Here is a 20,736-nt window from a genome sequence, read left to right as displayed (position 1 = left end):
ATAATCAAATGTCAGGACAGCACAGGTGAAATGGCATGAAGAACAAACTGACTGACAGATTTAAACCACCTGTCAACACTGAGTGCTTGCTGAAGGAGGATGTATTGCTGGTGAGATTGGTACTAGGCTCTGTACTGCTCAACATTTTAATCAATGAGCCGGAAGCTTGAAATTACCGCTGATAATCATTTGTTGATGACACAAAGACTGGCAGATGGGTAAACAGTGTTGAAGGCATGGCAATCATGCCGCCTGACTGTATCACTTGATAAATTGGGCCCTTCAAACAACATGTTTGATGAGGCAAATGCTAATATATGCATCTAGGAATAGGGAATGCAAGCCGTTCATACAACCTAGGGATGACATTCTGGAAAGGGGTGATTCTGAAAAGGATTAAGGGAGAGAAGAGGACAACTGAAGTTACTAAGGCTAGGGCTCTGTTAGAGCTAATACAACCACTTGAGATATAAAAAGGCTCATACAAGAAGGTGATATTTTTATGGCATTGTTGAAAAAATGCCAGAATGCCACAGTTAATGCTGCCTTTTTTTTTCTTCTTTCTTTTTTTTTTTTTTTTTAATACACTTGCACTTTGAGGAAGGCTGTTTGTAAAGGAATTGCATGGAAGATTTTATGCATGGAGAATTTTGTCTTATAGAGCAAGATTTAGAAAAGAAAAAAAAAATTAGTCCACAAAGGTCACAATTAGCCACGAGGACCTGCATCAGGCCACTCAAAACAGGGCAGACTTGAAAGTTTAATCAGGTAGCTCAAGGCTTTGTCTACCCAACTTTTGAAAATCTCCATCAATCTCAAATGCTTTATTACTCTCCACAATGAGAACTTCACGTCCAGTCAGAAAATGCCTTTGCTGTAACTTGTATCTATTGCTTCTCATCCTTCCATAGTGTCCCTCCATGAGGGACATTTTTCCTGTCTCCATCTTCTCCATAAGCATCCACTAGGTAGTGGAAAAAAACAAGCAGCTCTCCCATTACCTTTTCTTCTCCAGGCTGAGCAAATCCAGTTCCCTCAACCTCTCCTAACACACTATATGTCCCATCTGCCAGCTATTTCAGCGGTCCTCTGCTGGAACCTCTCCAGTTTGCCAATATCTTTCTTGTGCTTGTAGAGATCCATTTGTTTTGTCTATCTAAAGCCAGAGTGAGAGAAGATTTGATGACTTGAGGCATCTGTAAGCTAGAAGGAAAGAAAGATCAAGCATCTACAAATGAAAGCTGAAGCCAGATAAATTGGATTATAGTGCGGGTGCTTAGCTACTAAGCAGACAGTGCAGGTGGTGGAATCTCCATTTCTTGATGTCTTCAAATCAAGGCCAGATGCTTGTATGAACATTTTTCTTCAACTGAGCAGCACAATCTTGCCTAGGCTTAAGACAAGGATAACACATGGGAAATCATGAGTTGGTGATATGTGAACTGCAGGACCCAACTGACTCCAAACTATGAAATGTGTTTTGGAATAATACATTCAAGGTCCAAGCCACTGTAAACTTACAAATTAAAAAACCCATACTGACTCATGAGAGAAATAAGAGAAGGAAAGAAGAAACTATGTATACTGTATATTGGATAGAAGAAAGGAGAAGTCAATAAACATGTATGTTTCTGACTGAGTTACCTGGTTGGGCACTCGGTGGACTTCTGGAGCCTGTGGCTTAAAAGTCTTTCATAGCCTCTCAGAGGAAGGTCTTATAGCTGAAAAACCTTTAGCCCTAAGGACCAGTTGCCCAAGACACTCCAGTTCCTTGAAATATTGTCTTTTGGAACCAAAAGTGTCATTGATCTGAAGCCACCACTTGTCTTTTCAGGGATATATAATAGACATAAGTACACAGATGTATTCTTTGCACAGAGATTTTGAACACCGTTGGTCTTTACTCAAATGGCAGAGGTGGCGTATCCGATCCTCAGAAAACAATCTCCTTCCTGAAAGGAGCACCTTCCCCCCTGTTTCTCACCCAAAGGCAATGAAGTGAAGCTGTGTCAGTTTAGAATGTAATCTCAGATTTAGGAGATTTACAAACTCAGTCAGTGGAAGGAAGAGTTGATGTGATTTACCTAAGCTTCAGTGACGCATTTGGCTTGGTATCACACAACATTTTTATTAAGGAAATATGTAATAAAAGGCAACTTTAAAACTGATTAACAGTCAACAGATAGGCTTTCAAGTGTCATTCTAAATGGGGAGTTATCATTATGCTCACGTTTCCTGCAGAATTCCCCTAGACATCAGCTCTGAGCCCCCTGCTATTTAACATTTTTATTGACGACCTGGAAGAGGAAGTAGCTCAGTTAATAATAAAGTCTCATCCATCCTTAGAGAGGTGTGACAAATGCGTTTGGCATGAGAGATTGCCCTCTGAATAAGCTTATACTTCTCCAGAGTTTAGAGGGAGGCCAGAAAACCAGCTCAGAACAGAGGTGTAGTTTTAGGTAGGTAGTTAGACCTAGTCTCCCTAGGTCATACCTGCACACTCTGCAGTTCTTAGCTTTGGAAGGTCTCCTTCTGCTGAAGCTTTACTGAAGGTGTAATAATGCAACTGCCTGGCTGTTTCTTGTGAGCTGACAAGCTATGGCAACATGTGATGGCTCTGAAAAGGGATTTTATTTTCCGATTATACTGACTAGAAGCAGAGGTGGCTGTATAAACACGAAAACTTGACATTGCCCATAGTATGTTTTTCTGTTTGACATTTTTGGGACAAAGCTCTACCTGCTTTGGCTCACAGATCGTGTCTGGGAAAGGGGAATTGGAGGCTTCACCAAACTGTATAGCAACAAGTGCCCGGGCTGAAACACAGGCTGTAGGCATGGTAGGAGGAGGCTGGGAATTTTATATGGAAGTTTAGAGCTCTGCTGATTTATTGTCTGGCAACGTGCCTACTACTCAATGAACAGGTGGCTCCAGGAGCCCTTCCAGTGAAGGCACACTGCAGGGATCTGGTACGCCTCTCCAGAAGAAAGTTAGAGCTTTGCTGCAGTTTTACATAACACATTTGCTTTTGCAAGAGAAAACAGCTCCAGCCATAGTTTATAGCAGTCTTGCTTTCTTGAACCATTTGTGGCTTTTGCCCCTTTTCACATTCGTTAAAGGTCTTTTTCTCTGAAGGATAATTTTCGGGACTTTGGGGGGTGTCCTGTATGATACAGTTTTATGTCTGGTGATACACAGAGTATATCTGTTCCTGTATGTCTGGTGGTACACAGAGTATATTTGTTCCTGTTGGAGAAGACAACAGGAACACAATGGACAACAATGGTTGTCCATCTGTCCAGGACTATGGAAAAGTAGGCTTGATGACCAGAAAGAAACTATTATGCTCCCGCACTCCGGTGAGACCCTTCCTTCTCAGAACTGGCATTCCAGGATGCGATCTGGGTTTCCCTTGTCAGGATGGTTGCTGAACCAGACCTTATCTCAGGGAGGTGTCAGAGAGACGCTGGTATGCTGCAGAATCAAACACATCAGAGAAACCCAATCAGATAGAGCAAAACGCTTGCACTGCTAGCTCAAATCTGTGTGCTGGGATGCAGCGATTTGCACACAGCATTATGGGGGACCGTGCAGAAGTTTTACACACTAACTACGTGCACCTTTTACTTCCCACTTTGTGTTACAACCCAGCCCTCCTTCTAGGAGCGTCTGAATTCTTACTCTGTCATGGCCGCTCCACTCAGCTATTCAGTGGGACAAATTCAGAATAGTAATAGCTGGAAAACAACCATTATAGCCCGAATCTGCACAAAGCTGTGGGCTTACTCTACAAAGGGGTGACTTTGTTTTCCTCTCAATCTGGTTTTGATGTTCTCTTTCTCCTTCCTTTTATGCAAAGCTCTCCACCCCAGAAGGCAGGCATGCAGCCAATCCACCTCTCTGCCCCACTCCAAAATAAATGTTAGACACTAAAGAATGCACAAAAGGGAACTCTGAAAGGGTTTGCAGAAAGGGCTGTTTTTTGTTGTTTTTGTTGTTGTTTTTCCTAGTTTTGAGGGGTTTTGTGTGTTTTCCACAGCGTACTCTACTGAAGTTCTTAAACTGGCTCAGCCTGACCATCTGACAGGTCAGAGGACATCTGCCACATGGATAGACCTGATGATATATTAAAAAAGCCACACACCTTTCCTCTGTTACATTCCTCCTCTGATGAAAACAACATACCACAGGCTGATAAAATGAGTGCTATGCTGAGAGATTTGTCCAAAATTTGGATACCTCTGCGGCAGAACTGAAATGTTACTTGTTAGATCCATATCCAGGGAGATGCAGATCTGGCATAGCTCCACCCAAGGCCAGATTCTACGCTGGAAAAAAAAAAAAAAAAAAATCCCTTGACTGAAGAAGAGCTAAAAAGATTTACAGCAGCTGGAGATGTACGCCTACATTGCATGTCATGATGTGTGTATGGGTCAGATGCTTTGCTTGTCCTAGGCAAACCAAGGAGTCACACTTGCTGACAGTTATTCAATGACCATTCTTCCTTTCTTTGAAGCAGTATGTCTCACCTATCAGGTTCCCAAACTCATCAGAGGAAGACTCAGAACCATCGGGCTTGATTGGTGAGTGTATCCTGGCTATGATACTGCTCTTAGAGAGGCAGCCCAAATTGCCTACAGTGGGAACACCAGCCTCTCAGATAAGCAGGCACCATCCCAGCGCACAGGAAGGAGAAGACATGGAGTCCTTGTAGCACAATTTGCTTCACAGTGTGCTTACAGAGGTGGCTCCCAAGCTACAAGGACACGCAGCCCCCCAATGTTCAGACTGCCTTTTGCAACCCTTGATGCTACAGTTGCATCTGCAGATGGCCAGTGCCTGGATGGCTCAGATCCAGGCTCCCTCACAAATAAAGCACAGAGATACTGGAACTCCAGCTGTTGTGCCCAAATTCCACTGTCTGCTGCAGGGAAAGACAGATTGCTCACAAAAGGGCAAGTGTGAGCGACTGGCCAAAGAGATCTGTTCTCCCCAATCCATCAAATATTTCCATGTGCTCTGTTCCAAAATATTGATGTGCCGAGCCTTGGGAGTTTTATATTTAGCAAGGAATATAAATCACAGATGCAGGGGGCAGCTTCTGTAATGTTTCTTGGCTTATCAGCTGTACTAGTAATAGCTCAGAGGGGCTTGTAAATTGGACTGTGAATTCCATAGTGCATGCGGGAGAAAAAAGCCATTTACCCTCAGAGTAGGCTGGGAGGCACTTTCTGGTGACAGGCCCTCTGGGGCATGTCAGGATCCTCCTGGCAAGGCTCCCAGGGGTCTGTGAGGTGTCAGTGAAATAAATGGGACCCACCTATTCAAAAGGTGGTGATGCCAGCACATGGATTTCCCTGGATGTGCGCTGAGGATCTGTGTGCAGTGTTCCTGTGACTGCTGCATTCAAAAGAGAGCCATCGGGGAGATGAAGGGGGCAGAAGGGGGCTCCTGGGATTATTTGACCTTTGCTGGAGTCCCAGAAGGCATACAGGAGTGCTACCTCACTCCAGAGATACACAGAGGCTTCTAAAAGCCATGGCTTATGTCCGAGGCAAAAAGTGGTAAAGAAGCCAGAGGGCTGGACTCATTCCTCTTTTTCTTTCCTCTTTGTTTGTTTGTTTTCTCAGCTAAGAAGCCTCACACAGGTCCTACTCCTTTCATGGGTAAGTGGCTTGTAAATTCAGCATTTCGGATAAATAGCCTGAGATCTCAGGAATGCCCATGTGAACGGCAACAGCCTTTCCCTGGCCGGGAAGGTCAGCAGCCTTCCCCACACATTCACGAGTGATGCACTGGTGTGCTCTTGCAAGGAAGGTTTGAGGCCTTCTCCTTTGTAATTCAATGTTTTATGCCTCTGAATAACTCAGTGTTTGGTTTAATAATAATGCTTTGTGCTCCCATAGTTCCCTCCATCCAAGCACCAAGAATCGGTTTACCAACATCAAAGCATCTGTCCTCTTGCATTGAATTTTGGCATCAAGTGATTTTCTTAAAATCCACGTTCTGACAGATTTCCCCTCTAGCAGCTTGTACTGGCCTTTAAAAATTCTTCTAAGCAGAATCTGAGAATGGATTGCCTGCTTCCCTCTTGAATTCACAGCAAAACTTGCCAAAAGGGAGAAAGTGTGCATCCAACACAATGACACTAACACACACAGCGTCCTGGCAAACACAAGGAGCGAACAGCCCGAAGGAGATAACCAAATACTGGCTTATTCTATTCACAGGGCTCATTCACTAACAGCCAGATTATAATTTTAGCAATAGGAGGTACCCGGCTTTGGACAGATGGGATCTGAGAGCTGGCGTGTCCCTCCCGGAGCTGCATTGTGACCCCATGCGGAGAAGCGCTCGCATCACTGAAGCAAACAACAGCACCAGGCCCGAGGAGCTGCCAACTGGGCTGGAGCTGCATCCACAATGTTTTTGCATTCAGTTGTCTCAGGTTTAGTCAAAGACTTGTTTCTCTTTAGGTCCTTTAAAAAAAAATAAAAAAATAATGCCTTTCCATCTTTTCTCAAACCTCTGGAGATTTTCAGACTGCTCCCTCTTGCCTAGGCTGTGCTTCACCCCATGGTCCTGCCAGGACCATCGGCAGAGCTTTTCTAGGTATTGATGCATGGATGTTCTTTTGCAACTGCATGCAATAGTCCCCCCCTGGATCTCAGAAAACTTGCCTGTGGTCTCTTACAGTAAGGGTTTTGTCAAGCACATTTTCCTTTGTTCCTTTAATTGTCCCTAATAATTACCTTGTTTTAGGGCTGGCTACCCGCACAGCCGCAGCATCCACAGTACAACTGTCTACAGTCACGGCTTCTTTGTCTGTAATGTACCGAAATCTCAAATCGTTGGCGGGCTGACAGAAGCACCCTTCTATTGTGCAATGTGATTTTATTCCATTTACTTTCCGTGAACTCTGTTAACTTTGTGCAGGGCTCTGTTTGCGCTCCCGTGTCTATTTTAAAATGACACACCTTGTGGACTTCTGTCATTCAAAATTTTACGAATACTTCACCCTGATCTTTTTATGACATGTTGACTGTCGAAGCTAACAACAACACTTTGTCATGGTTTTCTCCTTCTCTGTTGCCTCTGGCAGAGCTTATTTAACTCTTTCTGTGTAATTAATCTCTCCTTTGCAGACCTTCCTTACCACAGATCTAGAAAGATATCTACCGCACACCTATGTTATTATAAAATTTGCTGCCCTAATCCTTTGCTGAAGCTGTATTTTTATCACTGATGTCTTTTCTGTGGCCACCAGCTTTCCTGGATGTTATGCTCCCAGCCCTATTAGGTTTCTTATCTGTATTATTGCTCCGAAGGGAACCTTAGGAGTTTGGACCCCGCGGTGCTGAGAGCTGCATAAAAACAGCCTGGAATGACAACGGTGCCTGATTCTAGAGATCTAACAAATCTTTTTTTGGCTCACGTTACGTTTCAGTGCCTTCACATTGCTTACAGAAATAATTTACGGAGACCAGACCAAAAGCTTCCACTAGAGGCATTTCTCTGTGTATCTCCTGTCTCTGTGCTTACTCGACAGCACAATTTCATGCTCCTGAGTGTCTCAGGGCTGTGAGAAGAACAACCTGTCATTCACAGCCTCACAAAAGGAAGCAACTGCTCCTCCTACCCCCATGTTAAATGATTTTCTGTGTTTGCAAGCGCTTTTCCAGGATGATCTCACCATGGAGAAGGTTATTGTGTGTCTATTGAAACTTTTTTGCTGTGAATCTCTGTTCCTTGGTGCAGTCCTGCTCCCCAGAAGTGTTCAAAAAACAAAGTTCAGGTGTCCAGAAGTATAAGTCTGGCAAGAAACTGCAGGATTTTCAAAATATGTTTAAAAATGAAGATTTTTATTTGCATGCTAATGCTGAAATCTAGGTGTTTCAAAGTATTAAAATTTCTTCTGAACCTTCTAGGGTTAGAAAAATGCATTTTAAAATGTGAGTTGAGGTAATCTCATGATTTAACAAAACCATTGCCTGATAACACACCCGTTGCCTTTGGATGATAAAAAAGGAGCTGCTGGAGGGACGGAAGAGGGTGCTGTCAGCCTCAGGTAAGATGCCTTTAACAAAGCTGATAAGAGCACAAACACCCTGTAGACAAAATCTCTCTTGAAGGTTGAGGGAAAGGAAGCAGATCAAGTTTGTTCAGCCTCAAAGAAGGTATCAGAGCAGAAAGATTTCTTCCTCTACCTGCCCACAGTGACTTAGCTGTAGCTCCATGGTCGTGTTGCCTCCTTGAAAGACCTGCATCTCATTCAAAATACTCTGATGCAAAGGAAATGGTGGTCACCAGACTGGCATTGGATGTGGGCATGGCCACCAGTGGTCCTGGCTGGTTTCCAAATGCCAGAGCTGACTTCACACCTTCATGGAGGACCTTGCTAGGGTACACAGAGGGCCCCCAGGCAATACACAACATGAAAACCTTGGAGAGGGGAGGAGATGGAGAGCAGAGGAGAGGGCGTATTCTTCCCTCCACACCTGCACCAAGAGCTGAAGAGAACCACCTGGCACCCTGTCCCTCCTTTAGCTGCTTAAGCTCCCAGGTGAGGCACAAAGGGCAGGATGAGCCCCGCTCCAAATTCTGCATGGTGCAGAGCCCAGCTCCAGGGATGAAGGTCTCGCTTGGCATCGGATGCCCAAAGGCACCGTGTGGCATATTAAGCATCACGTAGGCATGTGATCCTGAGTTGCTGGCAGTATCCCAGCAGTCATATTCCCATTGCATTCCTTGGATATCTCCCAGCCACTGGCTTGAGAAAGTCACTAACCTTCGTATGCTTCATTATTCTGCCGGGGTGTCTCAGTCCAGAGGGTGTCTCGTGATTTCCACTGACCACTGCACATGCACTTACACAGGTCATCCCAGCAGCCGCTGAGCATATGGATGTGGCTGAATGGCATGGCCTAGTCCCCAATGCCCACCAGCAGGAGCCACATCTCTTCCAGAGCTGGACAAGTCTTTCCAGCCATGGCATGTAATCATCACTCCCACTAACACCTTATCCTGGGAGGGAGCAGAGGAGCCACAGTCTAACACTGTTTGACTTTGCATCTGCAGTGTTTGAGGAGAGGACTCCTTGGGGATGCAGGGCCACAGCGGCACAGCAGCAGGCAAATTGTACCTGGGTAACACCAACATTCAGTGCAGGAGGGTCACCAAATAGAAGTCACATTTCAAAAGAGGTAGAGCAGTTAAAATGTAAAGGACTCAAAACTATGATACTGACCAGCCAGACTGAGAGGGGAAAGAAATTTTGCTTTCTTACCTGCTGCTGGAGGATGTTTTCTCTCCTACCAAGCAAGCAGCGTTTCATCCCCAAGCTGTCTGCAGTCCTCCACTGCCGAACACAGGAGGTGCCTGGGTACCATGGCAAGCAGTGACAATACAATGGAGACATGATTTCTTCTCTTTGGCTTCTCTGCCAGCAGGGCTGGCCCAGCAATATGGGCACACCAGCCAGAATGCTTCTTAGGGCCTGTTTGCCTTGGACTCAACACCACAAGTGTGCTTTGTAGCCTGCAGCTTTGCCACACAGCAGTCCACACGCTTCTTCTCCCTGGGAATCTGGGCTGGTGATGTATCCAAAATCCTTTCCCAGACATCTTGCCAACATCCACACCCTTATGCCAGAGCACTTACTCAAAGAGGAAATAATCAGGCGTGGGTCCTGGGCTGCTGCCGAGACGCTGGTTTGCCACTTTGCAGATAAAACCCCAAGGCTTCCTTCAAACTCACCTGTGCAGGAACGAAACCCTCAAGTGTTGGCCCACTCATCTTTCTTTCTCTTTCCCTCTGACAACAAGAGTGCTGATTCTTTCATAAGACTGAATAGTCCAGGGCAAATAGGCACTCTGAGCTAGAGGGTGACTCTTAGGATGTCAGAAAGGAGCTGAAAAGCAAGCTCAGTCCCAAAGCAGGCAGCAGGGCTGAGGTATGAGCCACAGATGGACACCTCCTGCCCTTGATCACAGCTGACAGGCAGGGAATCGCTGAGCCCAGAGGAAGGGCTGAGAAAGAAAGGGAGCAATGGCTGTGTCTACCTGGAGGATAGTGAGGATGAAATGAAGATGGCAGCAGTGAGAAGATTCAACAAGAGTCAGTAACAATTAGGATGACACCACAAGCTGCCATGGACATAAAATTATCTTCAGATATGCTGACAGAACATCATTGGGTGCTGCCATGAAATATCACCTTTCACAGCTCAGGGAAGAGGATGCTGTCAGACAGAAATTCATATGGCCAATACACTGGTCTCATGAGGAAGGGAAGGAAGGTGCTCTACAGACAACACAAGATTTACAGATGTGTACATCCAAGACTGCTTTATAGACAGGCCTTTGGGTGAGGAGAGTGAAGGACACCTGAAGAAGAGACTGAGGAAAACAGCAGCCATTGGAGAAGGAAAAATAGGTTTGCCAGAGGGCAGAAGGCTTGACCAGCTGTTCCCATAAGAACAGAAGTTATGGTAACAGAAAGGGACCCAAACATGAAGTGAGAACCAGGGACAGGATAAGAACCAGCTGACCAAGGACGGGATGATGGACCACTTTCAGCTCTTCAGCATTTCCTGTTATCCAGCAATTTTATTTGTACTGGCTTGAGCTAGGAAGTTAGGAAATGTTTCTCTTTTTCGAGCATTATTGCATTTTTTGAGTTATTAATGAAATGACTGTAGGCTCCCATGTGTCTGATACTGTTAAACTCTGCAAAAGGTTGGAGAAGTGAGACAAGGTTTGATGACAGTCAGACTACAGCGGGTAGCATAGACTTCTCCCTGGCCTCTTTTTTTTTTTAATGTACAATAAATAGATGTTACAATTATAACAGGAACAGAAAATATCCAGGACACTTGCAGAAAGCAGGCCCAGTTTAATTTTATCAAATTGATATAAAAAGAAACTCAAATATACTGATGATATATATTGAAAGATAATTCTCCAGTTTAAATTAAATTACTGATATATCACGTTGAAGAGGCTCTGTGCTGTCTTTGAGAATATGCAGAAGGAGAAAGACCAGCATCTCCCATTTCCTGATATATGTGAACTGGAAAAGTGAGTATAAACTTCAGAATCTGCTTCTTTTACGCAGTAAAACAGAGAGGTTGATACAGCAGGGACAAAACAGCAAGCAGCCAAGAAGCCAACACACAGGTACGAGGAGAGTTAGACCAATTCTTAAATACAGAACAGGGCATCTTGATTAAGGACTTTCCTAAATCATGTAGCATGTAAGACAGGGAGACATGAGAAAGATGTTTAGCTGGTGGGGAAGGGGATGTTTTTCCATGTCCACTTATTGTTTAGCATGCGAGCCCCTACAGTGAGCAAACATGCATCCAGCGAAACCTGCCAGACAGAAGTTGTTTTCTACAGACTTCACATTGCCTCTGCAATCTGCATGCTCAACCTTGAGCATATGGATCTGTAGAGAACTTAATTTCACAATCCCATACCCCTTTTCCACAGGGCTTCCACTGTTCTAACTGTATGCATAATTATTCAGCTTAGCTATTTGCCCTCCTTACGCAGTGCATCACCTGCAGGCCTGTTTTCCACTGATTCTTCCTGGTTTTGTTGGTGGTGGTTGGTTGGTTGGTTGAGTTTTGTTTGTTCTGTTTTGCCAGGTAGACAGCATTAATGAATTCCCTTGTGACCTTGCCCTCAAACCAGAGAGCTTCAAACTCTTGATGTCTATTTCTCCATGGCATGCATGTGAGAGGGGATGGTGCAACCCCATAACAAAAGAGAGAGGTCAAAGTTGCCAGAAGTTTCTCACTAATTGTTGCTTCCAAAATGAAGGCACTCAGGGCTTATATTTCCCAAAACCGCTGGCAAGCTTACAGCATTTTATGCATTCAGCATACAGCTCCCACTGATTTCCCTTCCAGGTGTGCATGCTCAGCACTGCCACAAGCATTACCTGCATAAAAAACACAGCCTGCGGTGAGTGACAGACAAAGTCTGGTCTGAATGGACTCTGCAGCTGCCCAGAGAGGCAGGAGAGCATCTGTTTCTCCAGCACAGCATCCCTCTGCCTCACCTATGGGATATTCCCTGCTGCTCCTGCCATGAAACCCATGCAGATGGCATCAGTGCCACTCAGGGCAGGTAATCCAGAGCAGCTTCCCCCTCCACAGCCTGGCTTCTTCCCAGATCAGCCCACTCTGTGTGCTGAAGGAGGCAGAGGTCATACCAAAATACAACGTGTGCTCATGTAACCAGAGAGCAGCACAAGGCAGAGGCATTCCTCACGCTCGGCATCTCCTAACAAAGTGACCAGCTCTGCAACTTCAACACGAGGCGCCGCAACAAAAGCAAAACCGTCTTTTACAGAAAAAAAATGGACAGAACATTTTGTTGCGTGGATTTGTATTGATCAGCCACTTTGTCTGCCACAGAAGAGGTACTAATTTCTGTTAAGTAACAAAGGTCTGCACTGCAGATTAGCTGGGTTAGGAAAACTGTTTTTTTCTTCACAGATCAGCCACTGGTTCCAGGAAAGGAAGGGAGGGGGTAGGACAAACACTTCTGCTTGGAGTTTCACAGCTATTTAAGACAGCAGTCGGATAGGAAGACCAAGGTCTTCTGGGTTCAGTTCTAGTGTGCTAGTAGTCATTGCAACCAGCAGTTGCACACCATTCTGCCACTAATCTCCCCTCATTTCTTCGTCTCTGTAGATGAAAGAAAAGATTAAAAAGTATTAACAGCAATCTAGTCCTCACCTCCATGTAAACACAAAAATGATATGAAATAGGACCAGTCTGGTACCTCTCCCAGACAGATTGCATTATGTGTATTTTCTGCATGAGTCTGGCCATTGAATCTTCATCATTGTAACAAAAATGACTGAAGAAAGGCCAGTTGCTTATGAGTTTAAACAGTGTCCTATGCTCTTGGCATGAGTTTGATGCTCTTGGCATGAGTTTGATGCATGGTCGTAGCAAGTAAAATTTGCAATTGATTTTGCTAAGTAGGTATTTCAAAGTGATAGAGGTCTTTCTTTCCCTTGCTCTCTGGGAAGCATCCGTTTCAGAATGCCTCTGAGACGTTACCTCATTAATTTTAATGAGAAGCCCAGTCGTGAGTCTGACACAACCATAAATTGTTCTTTTTGTGCGTGCGTGTATGTGTGTGTTTAAAAGAGCTCCCTGTGTTACCTCCTGAAGGACCTCACTGTGTTGCACGCTGACGTCCGCTATTTAGGCACACGTCATCCTGGCTTCGCCACACAGCTCCCTTTTCATGCTTCAGCCACCCTTTGCGAATTACCTTCGTGCTTCTCCCTGCCATGCCCTCTGTGCACAGACCTTCTTCCATCTCTGTCAGGAGCAAGAGGTTTCTCCTACAGCAGACAGCCTCTAGACTGAGGCTGTAACATCACCCCCAAAACACTCTTGCTCAGGCACACCTGTATACTCACTTCATCCCACCCCATGTCCCTCACCATCCTGTCCAAGCCATGCAGCCTCTAAGGAGCCCCCTCAGACCCTTATGCAAGGGAAAAGCTGAAGATTAGCCCCAGGCTGAGGGGTTGAGGATGGGTGGTGACCCTGACACCCCCAGAAAGGGGGTAAGGAAGCTAAATTATGACAGCTTGCTATCCTATTTTTCCATACATGATTGCCCAGCCAGGCTGGCCATTGAGAGACAAGCTGCAGAAAGAAACCATTGACAAAGGAAAAACCCTTGCTTAGGATATCTACATGTATATCAGGAGGAATCCGGCTTTGTACGTCCTGTTATAGACAGTCCTGGAAAAATAGAGTCCTCAATGCAGCCCATTCACTAGCTACCGTGAGCTCAAATCCCACACATCTGCTGTGGGCAGTGGGCATTGGCTGCTTAAGTGACATTGCCACAAGGCACAGCAGCCATTTGCCCCTGCAGCTATGCCATTTTGTATGGTATAAGTAAAATGAACAGCAGAATATCTCTTACCATGGTACCTGTGCTCCTAAATTTCGTCCTCCCACATGTGTGCATTTCCCCTCCCAGAAAGATCTCAGCTTCCTCCTGTTGCACAACAGGCTTACTCCTGCTTCCAGCTATGGACCATTTTCATCCCAGCTCATCTCCTCATCAAGTTCTGACACTACCCAGACCATCTCAGACTGGGGAAGAGATGTTTGGAATGTTTTTTTGCCCAGCTGGTGTCTATTCACTCAGAAAATGCCCAAAATTAAGGTAAAGTTTATCATCTTTCTCTGTCTCTGTAGGACTCAATTCTTTCTCATAGTTTGATAGTCGCTTGGGTTTTCCCCCCAGTGACAATATTTATGTTGGTTTTAATCCTTCTCAAAGCAGTAAAGGCCACCCACCAGCTCTTTAAAAAAGAGATGCTGCATCTGTTTGGTGAACAAGTTATATGGATCTGCATTTGTAAACTTTGATTCAACCCAGATACGCTAGTGTCTTGGGCTTCCTCTGCTCTCTACGTCCTGATTAGTATCTGCCCTTCTGTAAACATCCCGAGTAGCTTGGCAACATGGACTCTTTCCATCCTCTGTGATCGCATATGACTACATTGCCATTTTATCTTGATTATAAAAGTAGAAAGTCTCTGCTGGTACAGACAATATTTCAGAACGTGATGGTGTCCATCTCACCCCAACGTCACAAAGTGGCCTGCTCTCTACCTTTGTTGTGTACATGTAAATGGAAACCTGAAGAACTTCACTTTCTTTCTCATCATCAAACCGAATGATTCCAAGTTTTTGTCCCCCCAGCCATATGTTCATAAATACACTTTGGTTTTGCGTGTCTTTGCAGTCTGCCAAAAGCAGCATAGTTTTGTTATATGGGATGCTTTTATTGAAAATTTGTAACTAAATCGCTTTTGTCGAGCTCATTGTTTTCTGTTGCAATTGCTTCCATGTTTATTGCAAACTAATCTGCTCTTTGCCTTCTGTTTACCCTGGCACAGTTTTTGTGCCCTGGTATGCATATGTAAGTAGATTCACTACCCCTGGCTCACTGCTTGTTAACACTTCCAAGTACTGGTTTCACTGGACTCCCAAACCCCTGATGTTATTGTCAGCTCAAGTCCTCTTCTCCCAGCAATCTTCCCTTGTGGTGTGTCACAGTAAATCCCCCACTCTCCAAAAGATCAGCTGCCAAATAGCCATGAATGAGCAAGGTTCAGTTTTATCCAGCAAGCCCATCAAAATGGTCGATAGCATCTTCTGCCAGGACAACTCTTGTACAGTCGCCTCTGGGATGTTTCAGAAGGACTGGAGACTAATCTCCATCAGGCTGGAATGGGCAGTGAATTTCCCTCTTCTCAGAGATATAACCTTCTGCTGTTTCTCTGAAATGTTTCTAGACAAACTTAAAGTCGATACAATCTGATTCTGAATCTTCATCAGGCTCCTTTTAAGCCCAAGGACTGAGTCTTAACTTTAGCAGACTTGTTTCCTGCTGACACTCTACAAAAGCGATGCTACTGCCAGGGTGTGGAGGACCAGCCTTTTTTGCCTGGCACACGATGTATCGCAGCGTGCGGAGAGTAAACACCTTGTCCCATTCAGGCAGGTCATAGCCAGGGAAGCAGTGGCAAAGCTTTTTCCCATAGCAAGTACTCTTTCTCTGGCCTTGTTTTTCAAGTTCTCCTCCTTTCTCCATCCCTCTCTGCCCCCTTCCTTTCTTCTTACTGCTTCCAGTGTGGTCTCTTTTCTTTCCACCTTTAGCCTTGCCTGTCTTTTTGTTGCTGGCTGACCGTAGAAAAACTACCTCTGATCCAGGGAACAGCACAGCAATTCTCTACGCTCAGTGAGCTGCTAACAGGACTCTGTCAACAAAGCGCCCGTACAAGCAGTGTGCTCTGCGTGAACCCAGCCTGCTGCGTCAGAGGGAGGGAGCCACATTTTGTCGAGTATGGACCTCCTCCGTGGCCGGGGTCTGCTCTTTGAGTATCCATCCCCCAGGTGCAAGCGAATCTCTGTTTAAATGGCACATGTTCTCTAGTTCCTGCTTCTAAAAGTAGAACCCATTTAACTCAGCAGATTGCCCAGCTGGAACAGGCTATTTACAGCTGTACCTGAAGTTCTGATAAGATAATGGTTATGTTGTAAATACCTATCACATTATGTTGCCTTTGGTTAGTGTTTTGGGATCACTCATGAACCAAACGGCTCCAAGTATTGAATAACATCTCAGGGTTCCTTCATGAAGCAAGCTGAAAGTCCCACGGGATTTTTAAAATTTGTTTATAGTACTAGAAATTTCCTGGGGACCTGGTAAAAATCATCTGATTGCGTGGTAAAAAGCCGGCATTGCAGCTGGGTCTCGAGGCAGGGAGTCAGGGTGGGCCATTTTTCCACTTCGTTCATTTAATAGGTGTACATTTCATTAAGTGAGATTGGATCTGACATTTATTGGAATTATTAGGGAACAGGGAAAGGAGTGAGGTGAGAGAGCTTAGAATAAGGAGGCGAGCGGAAAACGTGTGCACATCACAGGGTGAAAGAGGATTTGTTCTTCCTTCCTCCCTCTGCCCTCTCCCCTTCCCAAAATTTAGTCTGCTTTCAGAGCAGAGTGGAGACAGGCTTCTGTGCGGTTTCCCCAAGGTTCTCCCACATTCTGCTGGTGGCAATGGATGTGAGGAAAATGCACAGCACTGGGGGCCCCTGTCACAGCAAGAGGTTGTTGGAGAGGGATTGCCCAGCCCAGGGAGCTGCTGTAGGCTAAGCCTACGTAACAGAGGTGTGAGGCAGGCTGGTAAGGAAAAGGAAAGACCAGGGTTGTATGGAGATGTTTGGATCTGGGGAATGCTCTCTCCTTTTCTTCACTGCAGTCCCCACAGTTTAGCATGAAGTATTTATAATATATTAGCATGAAATAAAATTTGCAGACCGGTGCTGTCCTGACATGGCAGAAGAGTCTGCTGAGGTGCCACTTTCCACTCACCTTCAGCATGGCTGCTCTCCCACCAGCCAAAAAGCACCCCTCAAGTAAGCATCCTTACGGGATGCACACGTAGTTACGCTCGCAGACCACACACGAGCTGCAGACAGCGCTGGATGGTCCATTTGCTTCGTGTTGTTCCTCTTGGAGAGGAGGGAGATCCCATTAAATGTGAAAGCCGTGCTCTGCCGTCTGCCCCGGTTTCCTGTTCACGTGACGGCCATAAGAGGCAGCCCGTGCTAACCTTTGGGGCACCACGCAGAGCTCATCAGCATCTTGCCTGAGGTCATTAATAAGGCATACTTCTTTTTCTATCTAATTAAGCAGATTTTTCTATTTAATTGCTGGACCCATCCTTCCTTTAGCCCCGTGCGTCACTGTGGTTATATTCACACAGGCGCTCTCAACCTGAGGAGCTGGAAAAAAGCATCCCCTGAATCATGCCCAAAGCATAGCAGAAGATGTGGTTCTCTCCTCCTAGGAAACCATAATCAAGTTCATATGTGTTGTTTAAACCCACTGTTGTGTCTGTGCGTCAAATGACTGCTGCTTGACCCATTAGGTGAAACGACTGCAAATACAAGGCTATTCTGGCGCCAGAGCTAGAACCACAGAAAGTCAGGAATATTTATAAGGGCAACAAAGTCAGCAGCTGGGATATAACTCCAGGATCCAGGAAACATCAGCTCCGCTCCAGGTTCAGCCTCTGGGTCTTCTTTTTCACTGTCATCCCATGTCCATGAGGTACAGACTCTCTCCCTCATTAGGAGCTCGTACAGTATCTAGCGTAACGGGGCCCTGACCCAACGCAGCCCCAGGCCCTGCCTCCATAAATCAAGTACAAGAATGGGATTACAGCACTGTCACCCAACAGCAATAGCATGTGCTCCAGGTCAGAGACACTGAAGGGCAAGACTTGCTCATTAAGAAAGAGAAAAATATGGGATTTTTCACTTGACATTATCAGGGAAACATGTTCATTCATGTTTACAGAGTTATTGTAAGGGCTTCCTACAGCAAAGATATCCTCTTATGGCGAAAGTGAAACCCTATCCAGCTGCTCAGCCTGCTCTAGGCTGACCTCCAAAACTGAACAAAGCCCCCAAGACAGAAAGCGGATTTGGGGCCCAGAGGAAAGCCTCAGGCAGTGCTAAGCTCCTTGGCTGGAGGAAACCTCCACGCGATGCCAAACCGCCTGGAGGCTGCACGTCTCTGAGCTGCACCAGAACTGATGGAAGCAGGCACCTGGCCCTGCCGCAAGCCTCCCAGCCCTCCTGTACCAGTGCAGGCAACTGCAGCTGGAGCCTAGCATTTGCAGGCATTATTTCAGCCCTATTCCTAAACGGATTTGGCCTTTTCCCATTTGGCTCAATATGTAGCTCATGAGCAGTGGCAAAAGCTGCAGCCTCTGCTGGCCTCCGAGGGGTTCTGGCTAGTATTGGCTCCCCAGCACAAAACCCAACATGCCTCAGATTGAGAAAGAAGAGACTTTCCACTGTATATTTGCAGCCTGGGTTTTGCTTTCCTACAGAAAATATTTTCATTGAAGCAAATCAGTATTTCCTCGCCCCTCCCGAAGATACCCCAGATCTATGCTGCTTCTTTTGCAAGAACTAATGTTCCCCATGGATTCACAGAAAAGCTTTGAATTACACAATTATTGGAGTGACAAAATAGGATACAGGGCAGCCCGTGGTGTAATTTTGTGAGCCAGGGGGACGTTAGGGTTACTCACATCTAATCCCGCTTCTGTACCTGGCATCCCGGTGAGGCATCAGAATGGTGGCAAGTCTAGGTCAGGTATGAGTTTCTCAGGAAAGGGGTGGGATTCAGCCACTCAAATAATCTGGGGTTGGAGCTGGGGAAACCTGGCCCTGCTGCTGAGGGGAAGGCTGCTCCTTCCCTTCCTTGCCCTGCTCAAAAGGAGGATCAAGATTTCTCAGGACTGTGAGCAGGGCAGAGGCAAGGGCAAAATCAAGGTCTGAAGCTCCTGCTGAAAGTGTTAGTGATGGACTAGCACGACCTGAATCCAGCTTGGCCAGCTCCACTGAACAGTCTGGGGCAGGTCGTTTCATCTCTGCGCTGTGGTTCCCTGGTTGTAAAAGAGAAGAAAAGTTTTCCCTACCTCAGAGCAAATCCCTTGGTTCTTGTCAAGCACTTAACTACTACAGCAGTGAGGGCCACATAAATTATAATTACACTGAGTGCCTGGTGCTGCTGCCCGGAACTAGCACTTCATTCTTTAGTGCTCAAAATTTCTTTTTGGTGGGGAAATTAGCTGCCGCTGCAACCCTAATTAGGTTCCCTGTCTTGAATGACTCATTTCAGCATATAGAAATCAGTTTTCTTTGTCTCCAAAGGAAGCCTGAAATCATGTTTCAGAATTCAAACCAGGTTATATTTGCCCATAGCACACAGCCCCCAAAGTCTGGTTAGGACAGGGTGGGGAGCCAGGGGTGTTAAACTTAGAAATGGATTTAATTAACCTTTGCTGTTTATTGCTTGCTTCCAGAGTTCAGCCAGGTTAGGAAAAGAACAAGGAATGGGTCACCCAGTGTTTACACGGGGCTTTTGAAGAATGGCCCAGACACTTATTTTCCCCCTCCTTTCTTTAAACATTCCGAGTTTAAAGTTGTGGCTTAATTTTGGAGCCACGGAAGGGGGATGTTGATTCAGGGAATGGTAAATAGATGGTGGTAGGAGGCAATACAAGCTTCTCTGTGCTGCCTTTATCCCAGCCTATCTTTCTACTTCCTCAGCCTGCTGTATGCAGAAGGTGGTAGGAGAGCTCAGCACGAGGGCTGCGGTTCATTTCCATGCTGAGGGTGCGCACAGAATTTTGGTCATCTCTGTTTGTACTGCTCCTCTGTGTGAGATGGAAGTAAAACAAATCGTTGTCTCTTGAGGTGTTTTTTTTTGGGACATCCCAAAGGCACTTCTACATGAGGTGTCCCTTTCTGCCCTTCCTTCTACACAGAGCATCCGTGCCCTGCCCATGCAGCTGTTTCTGATAGGAACAGACAGATCTGTCACCTGCTGGGGGAGAAGGTAAGGAAATGTATTAATGCTGCAGACACCTGCCAGCAGTCCTACCAAGTCCAAACTCAGCCAGTGGGCTGCTTTGGTGCAGTCCTGACAAGGTTGTTCAGCTTCCCCAGGAGAGCCCACAGTCCTCCAGGCTGCATCCGCACCCACCGGCACATAGCTGGGGAGCTGGGGCTTTTCCTGGGCTGGGGAAGGGGACAAGCGGACAGAATAACTGAAGGAAGATGCTGTTTACTTCTATTCTCCCAAATGAGTCATCCCCAAATCAGCTTTCTATTGAAAATACTCTGCACAGTGTCGCAGAGGGAAAAATTGTTATTCGGGATTTGATGAGCCTGCCCGATGCTACGGAGCAGGAAGCCACATAGTTTAAACAGCTGTCATCAGACTGGCATAATCACAGCAAGAAGCTCCAGCAGTGGCTCTCAAACTTAGGAGTGACACAGGAAGATGTAGGAAATGATTAAGCAGGCAAATTGTACTGTCAGTGTAAAAAGAAGAGGTAGCACTTTTTCAGCCGTTGATTTTTACTTTTTCTCTGTTTACTTAAAATATGCTGGAGAGGAGAGGAGAGGAGAGGAGAGGAGAGGAGAGGAGAGGAGAGGAGAGGAGAGGAGAGGAGAGGAGAGGAGAGGAGAGGAGAGGAGAGGAGAGGAGAGGAGAGGAGAGGAGAGGAGAGGAGAGGAGAGGAGAGGAGAGGAGAGGAGAGGAGAGGAGAGGAGAGGAGAGGAGAGGAGAGGAAAATAAAAAGAAAATACATAAA

General features: G+C 45.9%; 1 long non-coding RNA gene across 1 annotated transcript in view; it reads right to left on the bottom strand.

Moving 5' to 3' along the window:
* Window positions 1–2,055: 2,055 nt before the first annotated feature.
* Window positions 2,056–20,736, bottom strand: part of LOC110352013 (uncharacterized) — a 55,363-nt gene continuing 36,682 nt past the window's right edge. The window contains exon 4 of the long non-coding RNA XR_002400325.4: window positions 2,056–3,474. This is a non-coding gene — a long non-coding RNA (uncharacterized lncRNA). The remainder of the gene's footprint in view (window positions 3,475–20,736) is intronic.

The sequence above is a fragment of the Anas platyrhynchos genome, chromosome 3 (genome assembly GCF_047663525.1).
Source record: "Anas platyrhynchos isolate ZD024472 breed Pekin duck chromosome 3, IASCAAS_PekinDuck_T2T, whole genome shotgun sequence".
In the NCBI taxonomy this organism is placed as follows: Eukaryota; Metazoa; Chordata; class Aves; order Anseriformes; family Anatidae; genus Anas; species Anas platyrhynchos.
Note: the sequence above shows the minus strand (reverse complement) of the source record. Positions and strands in the feature narration are given on the sequence as shown.